General features: G+C 34.4%; 1 protein-coding gene across 3 annotated transcripts in view; it reads right to left on the bottom strand.

Moving 5' to 3' along the window:
- Window positions 1-7,298, bottom strand: part of LOC111051558 (neuropilin and tolloid-like protein 2) — a 98,149-nt gene extending 90,851 nt beyond the window's left edge. For 2 of the 3 annotated variants that reach the window (XM_022338090.2, XM_022338091.2), the window contains exon 1: window positions 6,856-7,298. The gene's annotated coding sequence lies outside the window, so the exon portion shown is untranslated. The remainder of the gene's footprint in view (window positions 1-6,855) is intronic. The other variant, XM_039443031.1, reaches the window with a different exon arrangement.
- Window positions 7,299-22,775: the final 15,477 nt, after the last annotated feature.

The following is a 22,775-nucleotide window of genomic DNA, read 5'->3' as shown; positions in this document are numbered from 1 at the left end:
ATAATTTTATTAGTTATAGAAGTTGGGTTATGCTCACTGCTCAACCCTCTGTCGCATATTGCTGTGTTAAACTCCCAAGTTTAGGCGTACACTTTTCACCTAGTCTAAACTGTGTTTATAGGCTTCAGATGGAATGAGCATACAGATCTACGTTCAAAACTCGAGTTTAAATTATGCCCGGGTTTGAATTAAACGAATGATGTTTCAAACCGAGTCTAAACCGAGCTGGCTCATATGATCATGAGTAAAGTTTGGTTTCTAGAGACCAGCTAGTAGGATCGTTATGAATGGTTTCTATTATTGTTGGCTTCGCAAGTTGCAAAGTACTGCTTCAAGTGCAGTGCTCCATCATTATGGATGCTGAGAACAAGAGCGGTAAGAAACTTTTTCGATCACATTAGACGGCTAGGTGAGTTTGACTCGTTAGTTTTAGATTTTTCATATGAAGCGCATCATCAGAAGATTAACTTTTCGTCTTTTCGGTGAAAGGTCACCCCGTTTGTCTTTCCGGTTTTATGATTTCAATGACTGACCAACAACTCCGTTAATTTTTCATTGATTGAATCACTCATTAGTCAATCGTTTCATAAACACTCGATATTTTTCCAGCTTTTAACATCTCATGCTTCAATCGTAGCAGAAAATCGTGGACCGTTGCAACTCTGGGCCAAAATATTTTCACATTATTACTGTCGGCCGGCTCGAATATTACAGCCTGTTCATCTTTAAAGGCAGAGGTATTAACAGTTGCTATCAGACTTGGACGCACCAAGAGACACAAATGGTTAAAAATATCTTAAGTTTGGCTCTGCGTTTCAAGAGGCCTTGGACTAAAAAAAATTATGACTGAGTGGAGCGGCTGTATGTGTTCTGCTTCAAACATTGGGAAAAGAGAACGAATGGGGGATTAAGAGGATGTGAGTGAGTGTGTGAGACAGAATGTTGGAGAAGAGGGAAAAGACTCGTCTCTATATCTGTTCACATTTGACACTTGGTGTCCTCGTTTCCTGTGGAATTCTTTTCTTTCTCAATTTCTTTTTCGATTCATCCTTGCGTGTCTTTCCCTGTTAGAACGCCTTCTTCCAAAAATTAGATTAGAATCTACGAGAACTTTACGGGTAGTTTGATCCACAGACAGAATGACCCATCGTTAGTGGTACCCAGAAGTGAATCAAGTAGAGACAGAAAACGTTGTTCATAATTGAAAGAAAATATATTTTCATTAGGCGGAGTTAGAAGTACAGAGTCCTCTCTGCCATCAAACGTTAACGCTACAACGAAAGCTTCAGAAACAGCTCTCTCCTCTCCCATCGCAAACGGAAGAATTCAAATTAATTAGATGGAACTCAGTTGAAGTTTTAAATACTTTTCCACTTGACCGTTATTAGAAACAGGAGATAAGGTCTTGTAATGAGCATGGACTCACATTGTGTTCAGTGCCAATAAAAAATTGACTAGCAAATTTTATCGTAATTTCGTCTGATTGTTTTGCATAAATAAACAAGATAGTGATTCATATTTTCAGAGAATAATGCTCTTATAAGCTCATAGACTTCTATGCGAGTAATGGGAGATGAGATTGAGATATTTTGGGATAATGAGAGATGGATATACCCACAGATGGGTTCAGAGGTGATTTTAGCAGTTAAATGCCTGTTAATTGGGATGATGTTTAGTTGTGACTGAAATTTTGGGATGATGAGAAATGAATATACCTACCTCCAGGTGGGTTCAGAGGCGATTGTAGCACTTGAATGCCTGTTAGTTATCGAAAGTGGCCCCAAGCCCTTCCAACGGCAGAACCAACTTTACGGCGCTAATCCGATTTGTGTAATTGGACATGTACAATGGTGCTCGAATAATTCCACATATGACCATCTTAGAAAAATTCAATATGATAATATTTGAATAAGGTTTAACACTTCAATAAGGTTGATATGAGTTGATAAGGTCTTATACTGAAAAGGATGATGCAATATTACAATATAATGAATACTTTAATAACGTTATTAATGGTAGGAAAACTAATATTCCAATTAATGGTATCCATGAGAATAATCAATGAAAGGTTTCAATGGCTTCAATTTAATAATGGCTTCGATTTTGATAGAATAATTCCACTTGTGGACATATAAAGTCTACACAGGTTCAGTATAGGCTACTCTTTGGGTGTAATTTGGACTAAATTTTAGTGAAGTGAAATCATAACCCTATTTTGGACTTTCAAAGTATTATCTAAATCTGGGAGAGAAATAGTACAAGGAGTATCCTTAGTTTTTCTCTCCCAATCAGTGCTTCTTTGTAAAAAATATGAATAAATAAATATTGATTGATTGAAATTGGTAATTAGATAAACTTCAAGCTGTAATAATCCTAGAGTCTAAACCAAAACAATTAAAATAATTGTACTATACATTGTATTTTACTATGATTCATGGGATTATAAATCCAATAGTTGCACAATCTGAAATGAATGGTTATATTATGCATAGTGAATGATAGTGAATATAATATAGGAGATAGTAATAATAAATAGTAGATAGTAAAAATGCAGTATATAGATATGAAGTGAATAAAGAAAGTATGGTAGTCATGTAAGAGCTCTAGGGTTGGACAATATCAAACATGACTTTTCATCAGTGTGGCTGATTAATCATCGTCTGTTATGACCAAATAATTGTTCGGCTTTTCGTTTCCTTTCGTTGTGAGCCGTTGTTGATAGCAACGGGAGTTATTTGAACAGTTTGCTGGAAGGGTGGGAACGAGGAGACTGGCCTGATGTAACATTCATTAATCCCTCAATCACCGTGAGAGCTACTTGGCTACTTTCCTCTCTGCTCACAGCTCAGCTGAGTTTCTCTCTTTCAAAATCCATGAATCCTTTTTTAATTCTCCAATCCGATCTCGTCTCGACACCGTATAAAACAAATTGCACCTCTCAGATTCTCGTATGTACACTGCAATGATTACTTGGCGTGGGTTTTCAGAATCGAGTTTTTCATTAAACTAACAGATTCCATACGCTTCACGCTTCTGAATTACCTGACTTGGAATTCCTATCGTCTGTTTGCATGGATATAATCTTCGCTAAATATGATTTCCCTGGAAATCAGTTTCCGTTCTTGGAAAAGACGATGTTTACCGGCAAACAAAAAATGTTTTAATCAATAATGTATGCTCTCATCAACTTTCTTCCCCACTTTCATTTCCTATACAGTCTCATCACAAATTGTCAGCCTTTCATACAAATAAAATCATCGCCCTCCATTCAAACAGAAAGAATCCTTTCTGATTCAACCAATGCTGGCCATTCTCAGTGAATCTATAGAAAGGCTGTGAATGGTGATTCTATAGTGAGGAGAAATAAGAGAGTAGGAGTGAAGAAGAATCTACAGTAGAATGTATTTATTTTCAAGCTCGCTACAAGACAAAAGAGAAAATACTTGGTGAGAGGGATTTTTCAAAATCTTCTTGGAACATTACAAACTCTCAATGCTAGAAACCTCTACAACAGGCACAAATTCAAGTTAAAACTCGATGAAGACAAATTTTCCAAAATCTTGTGATACTTAATAATGATAAGAGCGCCTCTCTAACACATGAAAATTCAAAGGAAAACACCAATAACACCAATCTTGAATTGTATTATAATAACAGCTGTTGTTAGTGAAAGGTTGTGTGCATTTTGGCTTCAAAATTTTCTGAAATAACTTAATTTATTCAAAGTGCGGTGATAATTGAGTTTAATATTTAACTTAAATTTGGTGTTGTTTCCTACTAAATTTAACATTTCTAGCTCATATATATTTTTGACAAAAATAGAGCTTGAACTTTGAACAGAAAGAACATTGTATTCATTATAAAAATTTTGGAACATAATAGTTTTAGGCCATGCCTGTTATTCTTTCCCGATCATATTCATATCAATTCTAGTTGTATCGACAAATAAAGAAAATAAATCTTTAGTGATCCATGACAAAACCTTCATACGATGTCTCTTACTCAAAATAGAATGATCAACATGACCTTGACAAGACGTAGTTTTCATGCTTGCGACCTCTTTAAAATGTATAAAAAAATTTGAAAACAATTCTGTTCGATTTATCTACCCATCACAAAATCAACTTCAGATCGTATCAATTAATACTTCCTGAATCGGCGGTTTTCCAACTTTATTTGCATTTCCAGCTTTTCGAGAATAAATAAACCGAAAACGTCCAAATCTGTAATAACAGAGGTTCTACAGAGGTTCATCTATAGTCGAGAGAGATTGTATAAAGAGAGAGCTTCATGATTCTGTAAAAGTGCTTTCAGTGATGACTGAACTTGAAAGTTCAAACTCAATACACAAGTTCAGTTCGAGTAATGGCGATGATATTTTCAAGGGTCCCTTTCCTTCAGTTTACAATGCCATATTCTAAATCTTTCAAGTAGATTGAAACTTGAAAGGGTGAAATGAATGTTTTATTTACAAGTTCTTCACATTATTTGTTTCAAAGTACTAGACTGAAATAAAATAATTATCATATCTTAATCACTTTACATTGGAAATTATATTAATATTCAAAATGGAAAAATATTTTATCAACCTTCAGCTGCATAGTTAATATGAACTACGAAAAAGTTACCGTAGAACATACAAACAAACCCACAGACGGACAACGACTTTGGCCATAAGTGAGAACTCGCTAACGCTGGTTGAAATACCATTGACCACTAATTATGATTTCAACCACTGAACACGTCGAACTCAATTTATTGGGGGAAATCAAGTTCTCTTGATGCAAATTCAATCATTGAGTTGAAAATTTGTTCAGTCACTATGAGCAGAGTGACTCAATTGGGAATTGACAGATGTCAGCACCATGCACTCAGTATATAACATCAGACATGCTTGCAAAGCACAAGATATCCTGTATCTTTTTTTCCTATATCTCTACATACAGGCCAACTCTATATCGATATTAATAATTCTGTAGCAATATACTAGTTATGTTTTATACATATTCCAACTATATTTTGATTCGTTTCGTACAAAAGCCTCTCCATATATGCTCCATAGAGATAATAAGATAGATGCGAATCATAGAGATAATAAGTTCGGCAATTTTCAAAAATATTGTGAATTATTATCCATTTAAATGAATCTTGAATGAGTTCTCTAATTAATCAATCCTATAATATTAAGCGAACAATATTTCTGTTTACATGTCAGTATATCACTGGATCTCGAAACCAGCCTTGAGATAACTCGCTGAAGGACATTGAAAGGATAATTCAACCTTGGAAAAACAGCTGAAAATTTCGTCGTCTGTCGATAATGAAAGTGAGTAATGGAGTGAGTGCGTTCGTGAGAGTGAGACAAAATTATGCTGTTGCACTGTTGCATTTGATCCGCTGATCTCACGAGAAAATTATCCGGCAAGAAATAGATCGATATGATGAACATATGATCGCTTATTTTCTATGCTTTTGCAATCCAGAGCTCAGTCCCCCGATATTTACTGTGATGTGGCGATGCCCAAAGAGGTATTTAAACTTTCAAAATACTTCATGGATTTGAATGAATCCTGATCCCTGAGCCATGAAGTAATTGAATTAATCAATTATTTTTATGTGGTGTTGCCTAATGAGCTAGGATAATAGTGGGTAAATTGACATTAAAGTTTTCGAATCAATTCAAGAACATACATTCATTCGAATTAATGTTGAATGAGTTCTTGAATAAATCGATCATTTGGATGTGGCCTTGAAATATTCATAAGTATACTTTCTTGATAAGTTCATCCCTTACTTAAAAAAGTTGCCGATAAATTCAAGTTTTCCTGATTCTGTGCTTTATAAAAAATGATAGGTTAATAGGCTTTAGACCACTTTATCGTTATCAATATGATTATGAATAATCTATCTTCTGAGAAATTCGGAAGAAGAAATTGAGGGAAACACTGCAGAGTCCAATTTATATGAATGTGTATTCAAAAAAGAGATATTGTTCTTCATAACAGAATATTCTAGAAATGAATTCATTTGAATGTTTCTTTTCTTACATACTCATGGACCTGATTTGAATAATTCTCATACGATGTTTTTTTACATGATAATCTGAAAGATTGAAATAATTTGGATTTAGATATATCAGAAGCCGGCGCAGCCTAGTGGTCTGGAGTGTCACAATTTTACTCGTTTGTCGCTGTATGGTACGATTCCCATTTCGTTTGGCATTCATGTCAATAAATAAATAATCATATATATCATTCTTCAACCCAAATATATATATATATATGTCCGTAGAATGATGTATATTATCATTTGATGAATCACTCTCCACGTGAAAGTAGAAGACTAGATAAGGGTATTATCACAAAATGAACATTAATAATTATTGTGATCCAAGTTATTTGTCAACAATATTACTATTAAAAATTGATTTGATGTCAAGTTCCATAATTAAAGTCACTTTATAAATTCAAATCAAATAAATGATTTTTTGAGTCACTCAAAAAATATTTTTATTGGATAATGCCCACATGAGCCTCATTTATAAATAACAATCTCTATTAATTATTCTTGAAAGTGAAACTAAGGATATTGTCAAACTCGATTTTCACGTGTGTTCTCCATATGAGTCCTAGGCTTATCTCACACAGCAATCTTCTAAGGTATTGAGACTCACAGATAACAGTTTCTTGCCAAAGATCCCATAATTTGTCTCAAAATGATCACTCGATGCAAATACGCTCATTTAAAAATGCTCAAGTAGGATGAATAACATAATTTCCAAATTCGTAATTAAGGAATAGGTAGTTTCTATAAAAGGTCATCAAGATAGATAGAATAGGTAAATTTGGTACTCACCTAAAACATGATTCATCATATCGCGAAATGAAGTTATCATAATACTCCTTGAAAACAACAATATAAAATAGAAGAGTTCTTATGATGGCGGGGGAGGAATATAATTGTAACGCTCGTCACCAAGGGGAACCGGAGAAAATGTATTATGATTCTGGAAGCGGGAATACTATAAAATAACTCGAATGACTACCGATGACTAAATTGTTACAACTTGAACTTACACTAAAATATCACTAACAGTCAGTCCGTCACTAAAGGTAGAGTTGTGATCTTTTAACAGTTGAGCACCAAATTTGATTCAATCACGTTAAAAACATGATGGTCAAACACGTTTGATTACAAGGAGCAGCCTCCTGATCACGAATCACACGAATTGGTTCTGGGCTTTTACATCAGTCAGTTGGAGAGAGTACAAGTTGCCAACGTGACGGCAACAGAATTCACCCAGAAATGTGATGAAACGTCAACCGGCTACTGACCTGTTACGCGGTTACGTTGGCACAACTGCTACTTCATCCTCACCCTCATCCAACACCCTTGATCATTGTACGCATGCACCACTGACGGATGCTGTGATACTCACCAGCTAACAGTCATGATACTGTATCACTCCTGTGATACTGTGTCGCTCCTTACAAAACTCAATAATAGATCAAAAGAAATGTTCATTTGTACAATTACAAACGATTCATAAATAATCGAGTTAAAATATCAGTTTTATCCTATAATACTTCTACTTTTAAATTTGCTAAATAGTCACGAAAAAAAAAGGTTATATTATATTCACTCCAAAATATTTCAGTCCAATAATATCAGCGAGACCGAGCTGCGAGCTCTGCACGGAATTACAAAGCTCTTTAAAAGGCTCAGAAGGAAATTAAGAGAGAGAGAGAAGAATGAAATGAGATTTTCTAAAAGCTACAACACTGCCGTATTAAATTGAGTATTGCCAGAATGTACAAGAATGTACAAGATCAGTAATAAATTATTATCTTTCTTATTATTGAAAAAACGAAAAAGTGGATTATTATTATTGTTATTATTGAGAAAAAGAGAAGTGAATATGGTATAGTAAATAATTAGTATTTGACTTAACATCTAATTTTGATGACAGGAGCTGAATAAAATAAAATTTGCAATGAATGTCATTATACTATAGTCCAATCTAATCAATAGCCTAAATAATGTTTTCCAAATCTGATAAACATTTCATGCGAAAAATATTCGCCTTCTCTTCTTTTCTTACGAGGATTTTCCCTTGCGATGTCCAAACATATTTGTAATCCAGGAGTCTAGCTTTACGTTTTACTTGCATAAACAGTTTTTTATTATAAGGTGTCAGATTTTCATTGAAGAAGATCATATTATCCGAAGGATTCCCTAGCACTTTGTTTGTAAGTTTTGCAGCACGGCCCTTAGTGAGCCAATTGGAACGGCTTATTTTTGAGACGAATTGTACTATTAGTACAGGCTGAATTTCGTTTGATTTTCCGGCCGTTTGATTTTTGGCTTTGCGAACAGGAAGTCTATGAACCGCACTAATATCACTCACTTGAAAATCCATGTCAATTCTTTCAGCTATCAATCTCAAATCCTCCATCGGAGATCTCTCAGATACTTCAAGACAGTGAATTTCTAAATTATTTAATCTACCGTATTGATCAAGTTCATTTATTTGTGCCTCCATATCGTTGATAATAGCGTCCTTTTGGGAGAGTTGTGTTTTTAGATTCGAAATATCAGTAGTCAGTATCTTATTTTCATTACGCATCTCTTTAATTTCAGTCAGTAACTGATCATACTTTGTGGATATGAAGTCCTGACTTGACTGAACAGTAGTGACAACGGATTCAATGTTTGTAACTTTAGAGTTAAGTGACTGTAAAAGTTTTATCATTTCTGGTCCATTAAGATTATCAATAGCAGCGTCGGGGCATGGTGAAGATTTACCTGAAGTTGCTTTAGAACTCTTGCAGACATGTAAACACCGCCACTTCTTCCGTTCTTCTTCCGACATTCTACGATAGGTTGTCTCCTTTAAGCTACATCCGAAATGATACTTGTTCAAAATAAAATTTATTACTAATTTATAGTGATGACAATTTGTAGTTTAGAATTATTCTGATTTTTTTTATCTAAAAGTTGAAACAAATACAACTATTGCCTTGACCCGAGAAATATATCAATATTATACGAGGATGTATGTATAGAATAACAAGATTATTGTTGGAAAACGTTTTATATAAAATTTATTCATTTTTAGTTATCTCACTAGTAATATTATGACTAGTACAAAGCAAGCTGAAATTCTGAGTAGAATAACTAGCATCCTATCTTTAACCTTCTAGTCGTGACCCTGGGTCCCAGGGACCCACTCCTTTCATATTGGATATCTCAATATATTTTAAGATATAATGTTATTCCATGATTCTAATATGTCCAAGGGCTATTGATGAACGCAACGAGCACTTATTTGAAGAAGAAATAGATTTTTATTATACATAATCAATAAAACCTTGCATTTTTAGGGTAGTGAAAAGTAACGTTTGATTATTATTTTATATAAAATGAACAAAAAATTATAGTGATGAATACTATGATGAATCTAACATGCAAAACAACTAGAAAGATGGGGAAAAATTGGAAGGTTATAGTTCACTCTTGGGGTAGTTTAAAGATTGTGCAGTTCACGCTGCACAATCTTTGCAAAACTTATGAAATTATAGTGATGAATACTATTTCAAATCCTAAAACCTACATGAAACACTACTAGAAAATTTCTAGTAATCATGAAAAATTAATATATAAGGTCATATAAAGTTCACTCTTAGGGGTGGTTTAGTATCCCTAGGATCACATGAAGTTCATTGGTTTTACTATCATCCTACTCAGGGTCAGTATTCTTATCTTCAACTATGAATTTATTTTTATCATCACTAATGTCATTGAAATAGAGATCTAGAAGTCAATTTGTACATTCTTCGAAGTCTCTGTTCAAAATGTGCATGTTGACTGCTTGAATCCAATCACTATTGGGTAAAAATGTGCATTTGAAAAAAATGAAAAAAGTTACGTTAGTCGTGACCCTTGGTTCCCAGGGACCCAAAATCGTCATTTCTCAAAAACAACAAGTCACAGAGCACCAATACTCTACATCAAGTTTAAGTGTCTACTGACATGAATTTACATGGGTCTCAATAGACAGTAAACCAAACGGAAGCAAAATTATAACTAAAACAAAAATTGCCCGGGTCCCTGGGACCCAGGGTCACGACTAGAAGGTTAAATATTGTTTGGTGATAAAATCTAAAATTGATAAATTTTAGTTGTCACCACCTGCTTCTTTCATAGCCTACAGCCCTCATTTATCCTACATCTCTGTGATGTTTTCTTCGGTAAGCTCCTTTCTTTATTATGCCGCTTTTTCTTCAACAAGATCAACGAACTGAATTAGAATTCAATACAGTTAAGATTTGGCAGATTTGAATTGAAAACTACGTAAGAAATCTTATTTAAATTTCAAATGACCTGGAAAAACGTTTTCCTTGGAGAGCACATTTTACACGTACAGCGCGTGAAGACATAATTTGAGGCTGAGAAAACGATCTAATATAATAATAATATCGAGTGACCAGGCTGGCTCAGGTCTGGTGTCAGAGTTTTCATGTCGCAACTAACCAATCTCAGGGCCCCTGACATAACCTAACGACTGCTTTTTAGGCAGCCGGACCGACGAATTAACGAGTCCATCCTAAACATGAGAGTGGCCCGAGAAAAATATCTTGCCCGGGCCGGGATTTGAACACACACACACACACACACACACACACACACACACACACACACACACACACACACACACACACACACACACACACACACACACACACACACACACACACACACACACACACACACACATACATACACACACACAAAAGTTTCAATAGAGAGAACTCAGTAGCACAGTAGACGAGCTAGAGAGAAGACGTATTTTTGAAGAGCTGCGTAGATAAGATAATGTGCTGTTGATCGTAAATTCTGCTTCCAAGCGCGCTGTATTTTGTCCAAGTTTTGTGTCCTGGTTCAAATTGTTTTAAAATCAATTTATAGTTATTGTCTTTAATTGTTAACTTCCAAATTTTCATTATCCGATAATTATGAGTAATTGTGTGAAATGCAAGCAGCTGGTAAATCGTTCAAGTGATGAGAAAATCTGTTGCATCCAGTGTAAAAGTTTCTTTCATGCTGGGTGAGTGAAGGTTGCTGTGTCGGACCTCGCCTTGTTGGCTGACAAATGGAAGTGTGATAGGTGCAATAATGTGTCCAGACTGAATCAAGCAAATTCTGTCGACTCAACACCGGTCAAAGTAAGGGTGGATGATCCTAATGACAATACTTCTGTGAATAGAGATGTGCTCGACCTTGTTATTGTTGAACGTAATATGTTAAATGCTCTAAAAACTGAAATTCTATCTGGTGTGTTAGAGGGGCAACGCAGACTAGAGAGTGAATTGAGCTACTTTCGAAAATCAAGTGATAAGAAACTTGATGCACTTTCTGGACTGTTATCCAAACAAGAAGCCATCATTACATCACAACGGGGAGAGATCGATGCATTGAAAAAGGAGAACACAATTTTTTGACGAAAAAATTTAACTCTCTTTTGATGCGTATGGACGATAGTGAACAATAATTATAGTAGATTGAATACGGTTGAGATAGACGGGGTTTCAGAATCTAATAATGAAAACGTGGACGATAGTGAACAATATAGTAGATTGAATACGGTTGAGATATACAGAGTTCCAGAATCTAATAATGAAAACGTGGAGAGTATTGTAAAAAACATTGGGAAAGCTATGGATTTGGACTTATCAGATAACTGTATAAGTATATGTCATAGGTTGCCTAAGAGAATTAACCGCCCTACATCAGGTACAATATTATGTAAGTTTGTGAAGAGAACTGATACATTCAAGTTTCTTGAAGCGCGAAAAGGGTTGAAGGAACTTTCCATTCTTCAATTGGGCTTCGATTCGAATTCGCAGATTTACGTGAACCAATCTCTGACTGAGTTGCGTAGGAAATTATTTGGACTGGCTAGAAAACATATAAACAGGATGGGTTGGTGAAGCATCTGTGGATAGATAGAGCCTGTCGTATCAAAGCTAGGAAACAAGTGGATGACGGAGAGGTGTTTGTTCTGAAGGAAGAGAATGTCTTATTGCATTTGGTCAATAACTGATTTACTAGTACTCTATCGCATTGCATTCATTGACTGTCGTTTTTATTTTAAGTGAATCGAAGTTTGTTTATATTGTTTTTGGTTATATTTATTGGTTTTCTTCTACTTTTTTCCTTTTGCTATTGTTAGTATTATATATATAGTATTATTATATTATAGCAACAATTGATGGTTCTCCCACTGTTTGTGAGTTGAATGTCAGATTGAAACAAGATGAATGATAATTAGAAACGATTGTACGATAGTATTATCAATAGTTATGTTAGATAATTAACTTGGTGTTGTTGGGGATGTCAATGTATGTGGCAGATTGTGAATGATATTGGAAATTGAGATTGAGTATGGGATATCATGTATTATGATAAAAATGCTCTTATAAGAGCATGAAAGATGAAGCGTGAGTCGATTAAGTAAGTCGTAAACTTGTAATTATCAAGCCAGCTGATTACAAAAAATATCTATTGCTTTGCCTGCGACTCTGCTGTTTGGCTGTTTGGTATCAATATTATTGTTATAACTGTTATTGATGGATGTGATCTCGGGCTCAGTAATGATTTTGAAACTTTTATTTTGCCTGACTGAACTGAAGGTTCGCTCTCACTTATCTTTCGATTTGACAGCTGCATGCTTAGTTGATTATTTATATGTATAGTTTATATATATATATATATATATATTAGATTACATACTTCTATACCTACAGCGATATTTTCGTTTCTTTCTCGTAAAAATCATTAATTTTGAATGACTCTCATCAGTTTGTTTGTTTTTATTTTTTTTAAGGATATTTATATGGATTGAGTATGTTGAGCTGCTTGATTGTTGCAATACTAGTTGGTATCAGGCACTGTCCTATTGAATTATTAAATATGTTTATCACTCTGTTTCCACTTGTTGGGCGTGAGCTTGGTAGTGTTTTGAAGATTTCATTTAGGAGTTTATCATTTTATTTTTATTAGTTTTCTTTCCAGTTAATTGTAATCAGTCACATACATTGTTTTTCTGTTTTCTTTTCTATTGATTGTGTCTCATTATGAATCAGGAAGTTTCCGTGTATTATCAGAATGTGCGAGGACATTCAACAATGGTGGATTATTTTTATATATCTATAGTGAATTGTAGTTATGATATTATAATGCTATCTGAGACCTGGTTGCATGAAGGTTTGAGGGATAAGTGGCCAAGCTATTTGGCCAAGAGTACTCTGTAGGGAAGACAGACCTGATCGGAGGGTAGGTGGAGTCTTGATAGCAGTTAACAGAAGACTCAGGTCTGAACTTTGTACAAATTTGTCTTCTTATGACGGTGAGATTATATGGGTCAGAGTGTATTTTGGGGGTGTCGATTATTTGTTCAATGTAGTCTATTTCGCTCCACCTGTTACTTCTCTTCATTATGCTTCCTATTTTGACTTTCTGGAAGAACACCAGGAAGAAATAGCTGGCAATGTTATGATTGCTGGAGACTTCAATCTTCCGGAGGTTCTTTCACACGAATATGACTTTGCTAATGGTAGTGTTAAGGCTCGTCAGTTGGGTAATTTTATGTCCTTTTTTGATCTTAGTTCTTATAATGATGTTGTCAATATTAATGGTCGTACATTGGACTTAATATTGTCCAGCTATATAGTCAGCGTGTCTCATGGTGATGATATACTTGTAGAGGAGGATGGATTTCATTAAGCGCTGGAGATAGGTTTCTCTTGTTTGTCAGTGCCAATGCCAACTGGAAATGATGTATATTATTATGATTATCCACATGCTGATTATTTCAGTCTTTATTGTGATCTGAGGGACGCCAACTGACAGAATTTATCTAACTCAAGGAATATAAATGAGGCTATTGATATGTTTTATAGCATATCTCTATCTGCCATTGATAAATTCGTGCCTAGGAAGAAAGTAAAAAAGAGGGAGAGCTATGTAATACCCTCCTTGGTTTACAGCTAATATCATTCGTCTGATTAAGAGGAAGAAGAGATGTGCGAAGTACTTTCGATTTCATGATGAAGAATTTAAAAAGTTGAGGTCAGATTTGAAGTTGATAATCACAAATGCATATAGTGACTATATCAATAGGTGCCAATTGCAAATGGATGAAAACATAAAAGGTTTTTGGAAATTTGTGAATTCCAAAAGGACAATCTGTTTTCCTGAAAAGGTAATGAAATGTGGTATGCCACATATACAGGATTTGCTGATTTCTTTTCATCAGTTTACAGGAATGCTGATTCTGCAGGCATTGAAATTGATGATACATCTACTGATAATTTGCATAACCCCTCTGTTAGTCTTGAAGATGTACTAAATGCAATAAATAAAGTGAGTCCATCAGGATCTGGGGCCGGTTTCCGAGCAACGGATTCGAATATGATAAAACCTATTCGTGTCGAGGGGGCGTTCGGTGCTATGCGGTTGCTATTCGGAACCGAATTCAAACCGAATCACCGTTTCACACTTATCGGAATTTGCCGAAAACGAACCGAACCGAATGTGTGTGAAAGTAGCCCTTCGCTAGAAACGAATTTGAACCTGATGGAGTTTATTAGAGTCAAGTGAGCGTTCGGTTCTATGCGGTTTCTATTTGGTACCGAATTCAAACCGAATTACCGTTTCACACTTATCGGAATTTGCCGAAAACGAACCGAATGTGTGTGAAACTAGCCTAAGACACAAAACATAATTTGCAGTTTATCGCTGAGCCTGCCTCATCATAATCAGAAACTTGTGAAGCTGCTGCACTTTGTCCTGGATTCAATACGCCCATTTGAGCTAGCCACATCTAGCAAGTGACCAAGAGACTACTGTCTCGAATCTGTTTCCTTTTGCGCAAGCTGTGTCGGAGGCATATCTGGTCATGGTGCATGATGCTCTTTTCCACTACCATATCCCCTATAGTCTACTCATGTGGGGTCATTCAATCAAGCTTGTGGAGATGCTGAAGCTTCAAAAGCCGGCTGTCAGGATTATTACTGCAAGCAAACATCTAGCACATTCAAGCTCATTTTCGTTGGGCTTGGTACTCACTAACAGTGGTCAACCAGTTCCTTCTTCTCTGCCTTATGTGTATGTCAAGATCAAGAAAATTGTTTTACTCGGTAATTGTGCTATAGGGTTAGGTTTTGCTAACAAATAAAAATATACTGGCATTATTCGGTATATAGTCATTATAAATATAATAATTTATGATCAACTAAATATGCAAGCTTAGTGAAAATTATGGATACTTAATACCTTAATATTTCATTTACAAAAATATTTTGACTGTGGATTCCATTGAGAATCCTAATTGAATTAAAAAAAAACTTCTCTGTCGCTTTAAAATTCTGGTTTCCCATTTTGAATCGGATTTCATTTTTTTAATGAGAATGTGGTACATGATACCTGTGGCGCCATTTCACCAAACTGTGAAGGGGGGCAACACCAGCGGTTACGGTGTATGATATACCTCAGATGTCCGGGGTTTTTCCCCAGAAGTATTTAGATGTGAATGTAATTATATGCTTGAGTGGCCGTAGTCGAATGGATTAGATGCTGGCTTTGTAATCCAAAGGCCTGGGTTCGAATCCCACCCCGGGCAAGATTATTTTTCACGGGCCACTCCCATGTTTCGGATGGACACGTTGAGCCGTCGGTCTTGGCTGCCTAAAAAGCAGTCGTTAGGTCATGTCAGAGGCCCTGAAATTGATCAGTTGCGACCTGAAAACTCTGACACCAGACCTGAGCCAGCCAGGTCACACGATATTATTATTATTATTATTATGCTAGATTTTTTCTATCTAAAGTTTCAGTGCAAAAAAAGATTAATTATTAACAATATTAGTTTATTCATTTATTATATAATAATATATTTATCATAAATATACAGAGCGTCCCAAAAGTAGGTAGGCTATACAGCTATACAGAATTGGTGAGAATCATGGGGACAGCTTAATTCTTCTTTTACAATAAATCGACTGTAGATTTAATTGGGAATCCTATTCCAATAAAAAATGACTTATCAAATAACATTGATCTGTTTATTTAATTCTCATCATCTCTGTACATACATAACTGAGTTCTGATCTTCCCCTTTCTTCTGCTTCCACTGTGGTACGTTGCAGCTTGCTAATTCTCTCACGTTGCAAATCTTACAAATAATTCACTGATTGTGCCCTATAAATTCCACTCTATTCCAAGCTTTAGTCATACTTTCTAGGCTATTTAGCTACGTCGCTGTAAGGAATAATTACACAAATGCTGTTTAAATTAAATTATATGATTAATTGTTCCAACCGAAATGGTTTTTAGTGACTTCGAGGTGATGACAATACGCCAATTATGTACAAAAAAAAACTTCATTGAATACTTGATAAGAATACATATAAATTCAACTTTTCTCGCAATATGAACCCAATTGTCAATAATTATGATTTGAGAATCAATGCAAACAGATATAATACATATCACACCAATATTGAATGTTCAAGGAGGCAGTTGATCTATAAGTAGCTACTAAAATAACAAAGCTTATTCCGGATCACTTTCTCACAGACTCTAAGATTGAAGGAAGAATTAAACTAGATATAAAAAACTGGACCTACAGTAGCTTTTACTTTCATATCGACGTATGAGGCTCAAGATTTCTGCTCAAACTATTGAATTCAATGTCATTTACTCAGCCAATATTTGTCAAAAATGGACTCCGCGGAGAAGAGGAAGTGGTTGGAGGAAAGGAACGCACAACTCTCGCAAAGAATGAAGGATTTGGAAGCAAGGTTTATTAATATTGAGAAAAAGATCCATAGGCCATAGCCTACCAGTCAGCAGCCGAGAGCTACAACTCGATAAATGAATAAGAATTGGCTAAATAAACTGATTGGATCAGGACTCGTACTAAGCTGGCTAATAAGAAAAGCAAGCTTAGTACTCCATCGCCAGAACTCAAAAACGAGTCTGCAAAAAGAAAGCAGCAAAATTAGAATAATAAAGTCACTCCTACGGAAAAACCAAACATTGAGGAAGAGAAGAGAAAGTTAAAAGAAATGCCGCCTGCCATTGTGGATCAATCAATCAATCAATCAATCTCTTTATTCAAAACATACATCAAAATGTACATGAATGCGTCTTTCTTTATTATTTTCAAAATAATAAAATAAATACAAGTAAAAAACAAAATACATCAACAATAGGTAGTCTAAATACATAATGAGTTGGCACTATAAAATTCTTCATAACTGTATAATTCTAATTCCACGATATACTTTTTCAGTTTGTTTTTAAACCTTGTAATATCTTTTCCATGATTAATCTTAGTAGGAAGGTAAGTGATGAATTTGATGCCCATATAGGTCGGGCTTTGTTTGTACTTCTCTTTACTATGTTCCCTGATAATAAAGTTGTTCCTATTTCTTGTATTATAGTCATGCACACTGGTTTGCCTGGGGAATTTGTCTTCATTATTTTTCACGTGTAATATTGTTTTATAAATATAAAGTCCATACACAGTCATTAATTCTAACTTTTTAAAAAATGTCCTGCACGACTCTTGTCTATTTAAATTGAATATTTTTCTTACTGCTTCTTTTTGGAGTTTTAATATCCTATTCAAGTTAAATGCACTAGTCCCACCATAAATCTCAATGCCATATGAAATATGAGAGTGGACAGTGGCATAATACACGGATCTCAAAGTTAATAAATTACAAATGGGTGCCAGCCTTCTTAGTGCAAATATTCCTGTACTTACTTTTTTACATACTCTTGATACATGCTCTTCCCAATTGAGTTTGTTATCTAGATCTACGCCTAAAAATTTTATGTTATTATTTAGGTTATTTAGCTTCAGTGTACTTTTTCTTTTGGGATTTCTACAGGTGAAATGTACAAATTTCGTTTTATCATTATTTAATAAAAGGTTTATTTTACTTAAAACGTTTTTTAAAAGCAATATTGTGTCATTACATTTTTCTTCGATTATATCCAAATCTTTGTCGAATATGCTTAAACTAATGTCATCAGCGTACATACAAAATTTAGTACTTTCAATTACATCTTTCGCATATTTTGGTAATCCCCCCAAATAGCAAAGGAACAAAAATGGCCCCAAAACAGATCCCTGCGGAACAGAGTAGTTCATGTACCTTAAACTAGATTTAATATCACTTACTTTATTTTTATCATAATACTTTATATTTACATATTGACTTCGACCCACCAAATATGATTCCATCCAGTTGAGCTCTTTTCCACAAATTCCATAAGTTTCTAGTTTTTTTAATAATATTCTGTGATCTACAGAGTCAAATGTTTTTGTTAAATCTAGGAAGGTGCCAACAATGCTGTACCCTTTGTCCAATTTCTCTAAAATATTTTTAATAAACTCTATCAAGGCAGTCGTTGTAGACCTGTTTTTTCTGTAACCATGTTGTTCCGTGTCTAGTAATTTGTTTGTTTCAAAATAATTAATAAGCTGTATTAGCATACTTTTTTCAAATATTTTTGCTATTGAAGGTTGAATTGCTAAAGGTCTATAATTTATAGGATCGTAAGGATCTCCTTTTTTGAACACTGGCATCACTTTTGATACTTTTAGTTCATCTGGATACTTACCAAGTATGAGTGACGCGTTAATTACAGGTAGCAGAGTCTTAATTAGGGATGATTTAGCTTCTTTTATAATTCTCATGGGAATTTCATCATACCCTGCTGACCACTTTGGTTTAATTGAATCGATGATATTGGACAATGTCTCTTCATCAATTGTTTTGGAGATAAACTTGAAATCTGTGATATGTAGCTCTTTATTATTTATTGGTGTGCCAGATTTGCTTAGATTCGGTAAAACATGAGTATCGACCATTTCTACAAAATAAGTGTTAAGCATATTTGCGACATTAGTGAATTGTAAAAATAAGTGAATTTATTCTCAACAGGACTCAAATAGAGCTCAGTCCAGTCTATTGTGGCTAGGTCATTCTTAAAACAAGTAATTTGATCATTTTCATACCTCCTAACCATTTTAATAACTCCTTTACTTTTAAGCTTATTATTTACATCTAATATATTGAAAATTTGCCCATCGTGATCCGAGAGTGCCGTAATTAAACACTCCACAAGAATATCCCTTTTGTTAAGACTGGTGATGAAATTATCAATTGCCGATTCACATGAGTCAGTTATTCTAGTGGGTATATCTACGGTATATTTTAATCCATGCATATTTATTACATTGATAAAATCAGTTTTCTTTCTACCCTCCCTCAAAACATCGACATTGAAGTCTCCTCCTATTACTACATTTTTATTAATCTTACAGATCTCTATTAAAAATCGATTGAATTTTTCCAGGAACATCTCAATATTTTCTGATGGAGTTCTATAAAATCCAGCTACAATATATTTCTTGTTATATATTTCTATTTCGATTGTACATGTCTCAAAAATCTTATCTTCATTTATAACATTTATTGTCTTAGTCATGATGTTTCTGCATTCGATTAGTCTATCAGATACTAATATCAATACTCCACCCCCCCTAAAAGACTTCCTTACATACCAACACTTACAATAATATCCTGGTATTTTAATTTTTTTAGTTTCATTTTCATTTAATTTATGTTCAGTCACAATAACTATGTCTGGTTTGATTTCCTGTAATGTAATAATTAGTGCATCAATTCGAGACTCCAAATGCTGTATGTTCTGATGGAAGATTACTAACCCATTCTTTAGTTTACAATTCACATTTTTTACTCTATAACTCTTAATTCTAGTTTTCTTGTCTTGATTCAATTTAAAATGTTTTAGGTTGGCAACTCTCCTTTTTGAACTAAATAGTTTAAACTAGATGTACTCATATTCATCATAGCACCAAATTGAGGTGTTTGTCCTAACAATAGCGAGACATTTTCATTCAGCTCAGCAGATACATTTTCATTACCTTTATCACCTGTAGTTTGCCCATTTGACTCCACTTCTTCTCTCATGTGTCCTATCGAGTCTAATCTACTCCTATCAATACCCTCTGCCATTCCACAATTTATTATTGGAATATTGGATACAGGCCTACCTGCATAATCAGTGTTATTTTTCATTTCCAAGATATGATTTTTCAACAATTTTACTAATTTTGGTTTACCTTTTTGTTTGTTTAAATGCAAGCCATGCTGCGTATAATCAGTGATGTCAAAATTGTTCAGATCAATGATCTTCGTGTTAGGTATATTTGTAATTTCATCAGCCATCCATGCGTTGAGCTTATTAACATTGATATTCATTAATGGTTTATCATACCTAAATGGGATGGATAATATGACTACTTTAGAGCGTTTAGAAATTTTCCTTATTCTACTTAGGTCTAAGTTTGTAGGCTGCACTGTTTTATTAACCACGTCGTTAGTACCTGCTAAAATTACCACACTGTCATTTACATTGTAATCTTTTGTGAGCATGTCAATATCCCGCGTCACTTCGTTAAAAGTACCTCCTGGTTTCGATATAACCGTTGCCTCAAACCCACTTTCTTTCACCTGCTCATTCAACTCCCATCCAATGTCCCTCCCATGACTGTCAGACAGCACTAGAACTTTATTTACAATTTTCTTCTTATTTTTCACTGTTGACTTTTTTCTGTTATTATACGTAGCCCTTTTATCTCGTTTCTCATTCCTATTTACTGTGTATTGAGATTTATTTCCTAGATCTGACAAAATATCAAAATAATTAGCGGTATCAATTGAAACATTATTAATATTATCTAATGATTTCCCAATCCGTTGAGTATCACCAGGAGAATAAAAGTTTCTGAGATCCGCAAGTTCAGCCTCTAAAGTATCATTCTTATCTCTTAAGAAACTATTATCTGCATTGAGTACTTCAATTGTTGTTTTCATTTTAGTTACAGTAGAATTTAGTTCGTTAATTTCGTGATACAAATAATCTCTTGCTTCAAGTTTGAATTCAAGTTCAAATATTTGAGATTTAAGGGAAATTATCTCTATGTCCTTATCTCTCACTTCCTCGAATCCTAGGAAATCACTGTCAAGCTCATTTGAAGATAAGCTAGTGGAAAGCAGCATATCACCAGCCGTATCAACGTCACTATTCATATTATTGGTAGTAAATTAATAGTTATAAGGGTTTTACTGCTGATTAATGTCTTTTCAAATGACTTTATTTTTATAATAATTAATAAATAATTATAATATTATAGTACTGCTTAGTCAAGCTTGCAGAGATATGTCAGTGTCAGTTGAGTGTTATCTAGGCTGAGTGTCATCTAGAAAAATATAAACTGTTGCAAAGTCATTCTAGAACTGTCAAAAACAGCTGTTTCGTAGCTAACGGGTTACGATAAACTCGGATGATATTAAGAATTTGGATGGGATGTAGGGGCTACTCCTTAACGCTGTTCCGTACACCTTCTTATTTCTATTTAAATTGGATAATCTTTTCCAATATAATTGTTAAGATCATTATAAGAGTGTAAAAAAGTGGCAACTGAAATTTTTAAGTGGTCTAATAAGCGAGTTATGGGTTGTTGAAGTGCTAAACTCCGTTTTCTTTCTAGATCATGAACGGTTTGAATTTTATATTGGAGTTTTTTTTTAATACATTTAGTATATCATTGGCTTTGTTCTAAGATGCGTTTTTTCGCGATTAATGCCAAAATAAAGAATTTATCGAATCTACAAAAATGTTAATTTTTTATTTATTAACGATATGGGAAATAAAATGTTTTAGTTTGGAAAGATAATTTTTTTCACAAGAGGAGTTCTAATAATAAAGTCGAAACCGTTTATGATCTGAAAAGAAAACAGAATCTTCAACAACCCATAACTCGTTTATTAGACCACTTAAAAAATTCAGCTGCCAATTAACAATTGATCTTAACAATTATATTGAAAAAGATTATCCAATTTAAAAAATGAAAAAAGTGTACCGAACAGCCACCAAGTGTCGCCACCAAACAAAGGACTGTTCAAAGGCCTTTGATACTTCTATACAGAGTGGGTGAAAAGTCCGAGAACGGCTTAATATTTCATACACAAAGGTAATTTGACGGTGGGTGTGATTGGGGATCCTACTCAAATTTGAAAAACTACTTTACAATGACTTTAAAAATCTGGTCCGCCATCTTGGATCCGCCATATTGAATGCAACTTAATTTTTTAAATAGGAAGGTGGTCGTGCGATACATGATTTCGATACGGAATTTTAAGAAAAAATGAACGGCGAAAACCGCAAACGGATTGCGATATCGATGTGCGGTTTTCGCCATTCATTTTGTCTTGAAATTCCGTATCGACATCCTGTATCACATGACCACCTTCATATTTAAAAAAATGAAGTTGCATTCAAAATGGCGGATCCAAGATGGTGGATCAGATTTTTAAAGTCATAGTAAAGTAGTATTTTCAATTCCAGTAACATACCCAATCACACCCACCTTGAATCACTTCTTTTTATGAGATATACTAAGCCGTTCTCAGATTTTTTCTCTCTTTTCTGCTTTGAATAGTATTGATTAATAATGTGAATATTTCCGAAACGGTTCGAGATATCGATATGCGGTTTCCACCATTCATTTTTTTCTTCAAATAACCTATCAAAATCATGTATCGCACGACCACCTTCCTATTTAAAAAAATAAAGTTACATTCAATATGGCGGATCCAAGATGGCGGACCAGA

This window comes from Nilaparvata lugens, chromosome X (assembly GCF_014356525.2).
Source record: "Nilaparvata lugens isolate BPH chromosome X, ASM1435652v1, whole genome shotgun sequence".
Lineage (NCBI taxonomy): Eukaryota > Metazoa > Arthropoda > Insecta > Hemiptera > Delphacidae > Nilaparvata > Nilaparvata lugens.
Note: the sequence above shows the minus strand (reverse complement) of the source record. Positions and strands in the feature narration are given on the sequence as shown.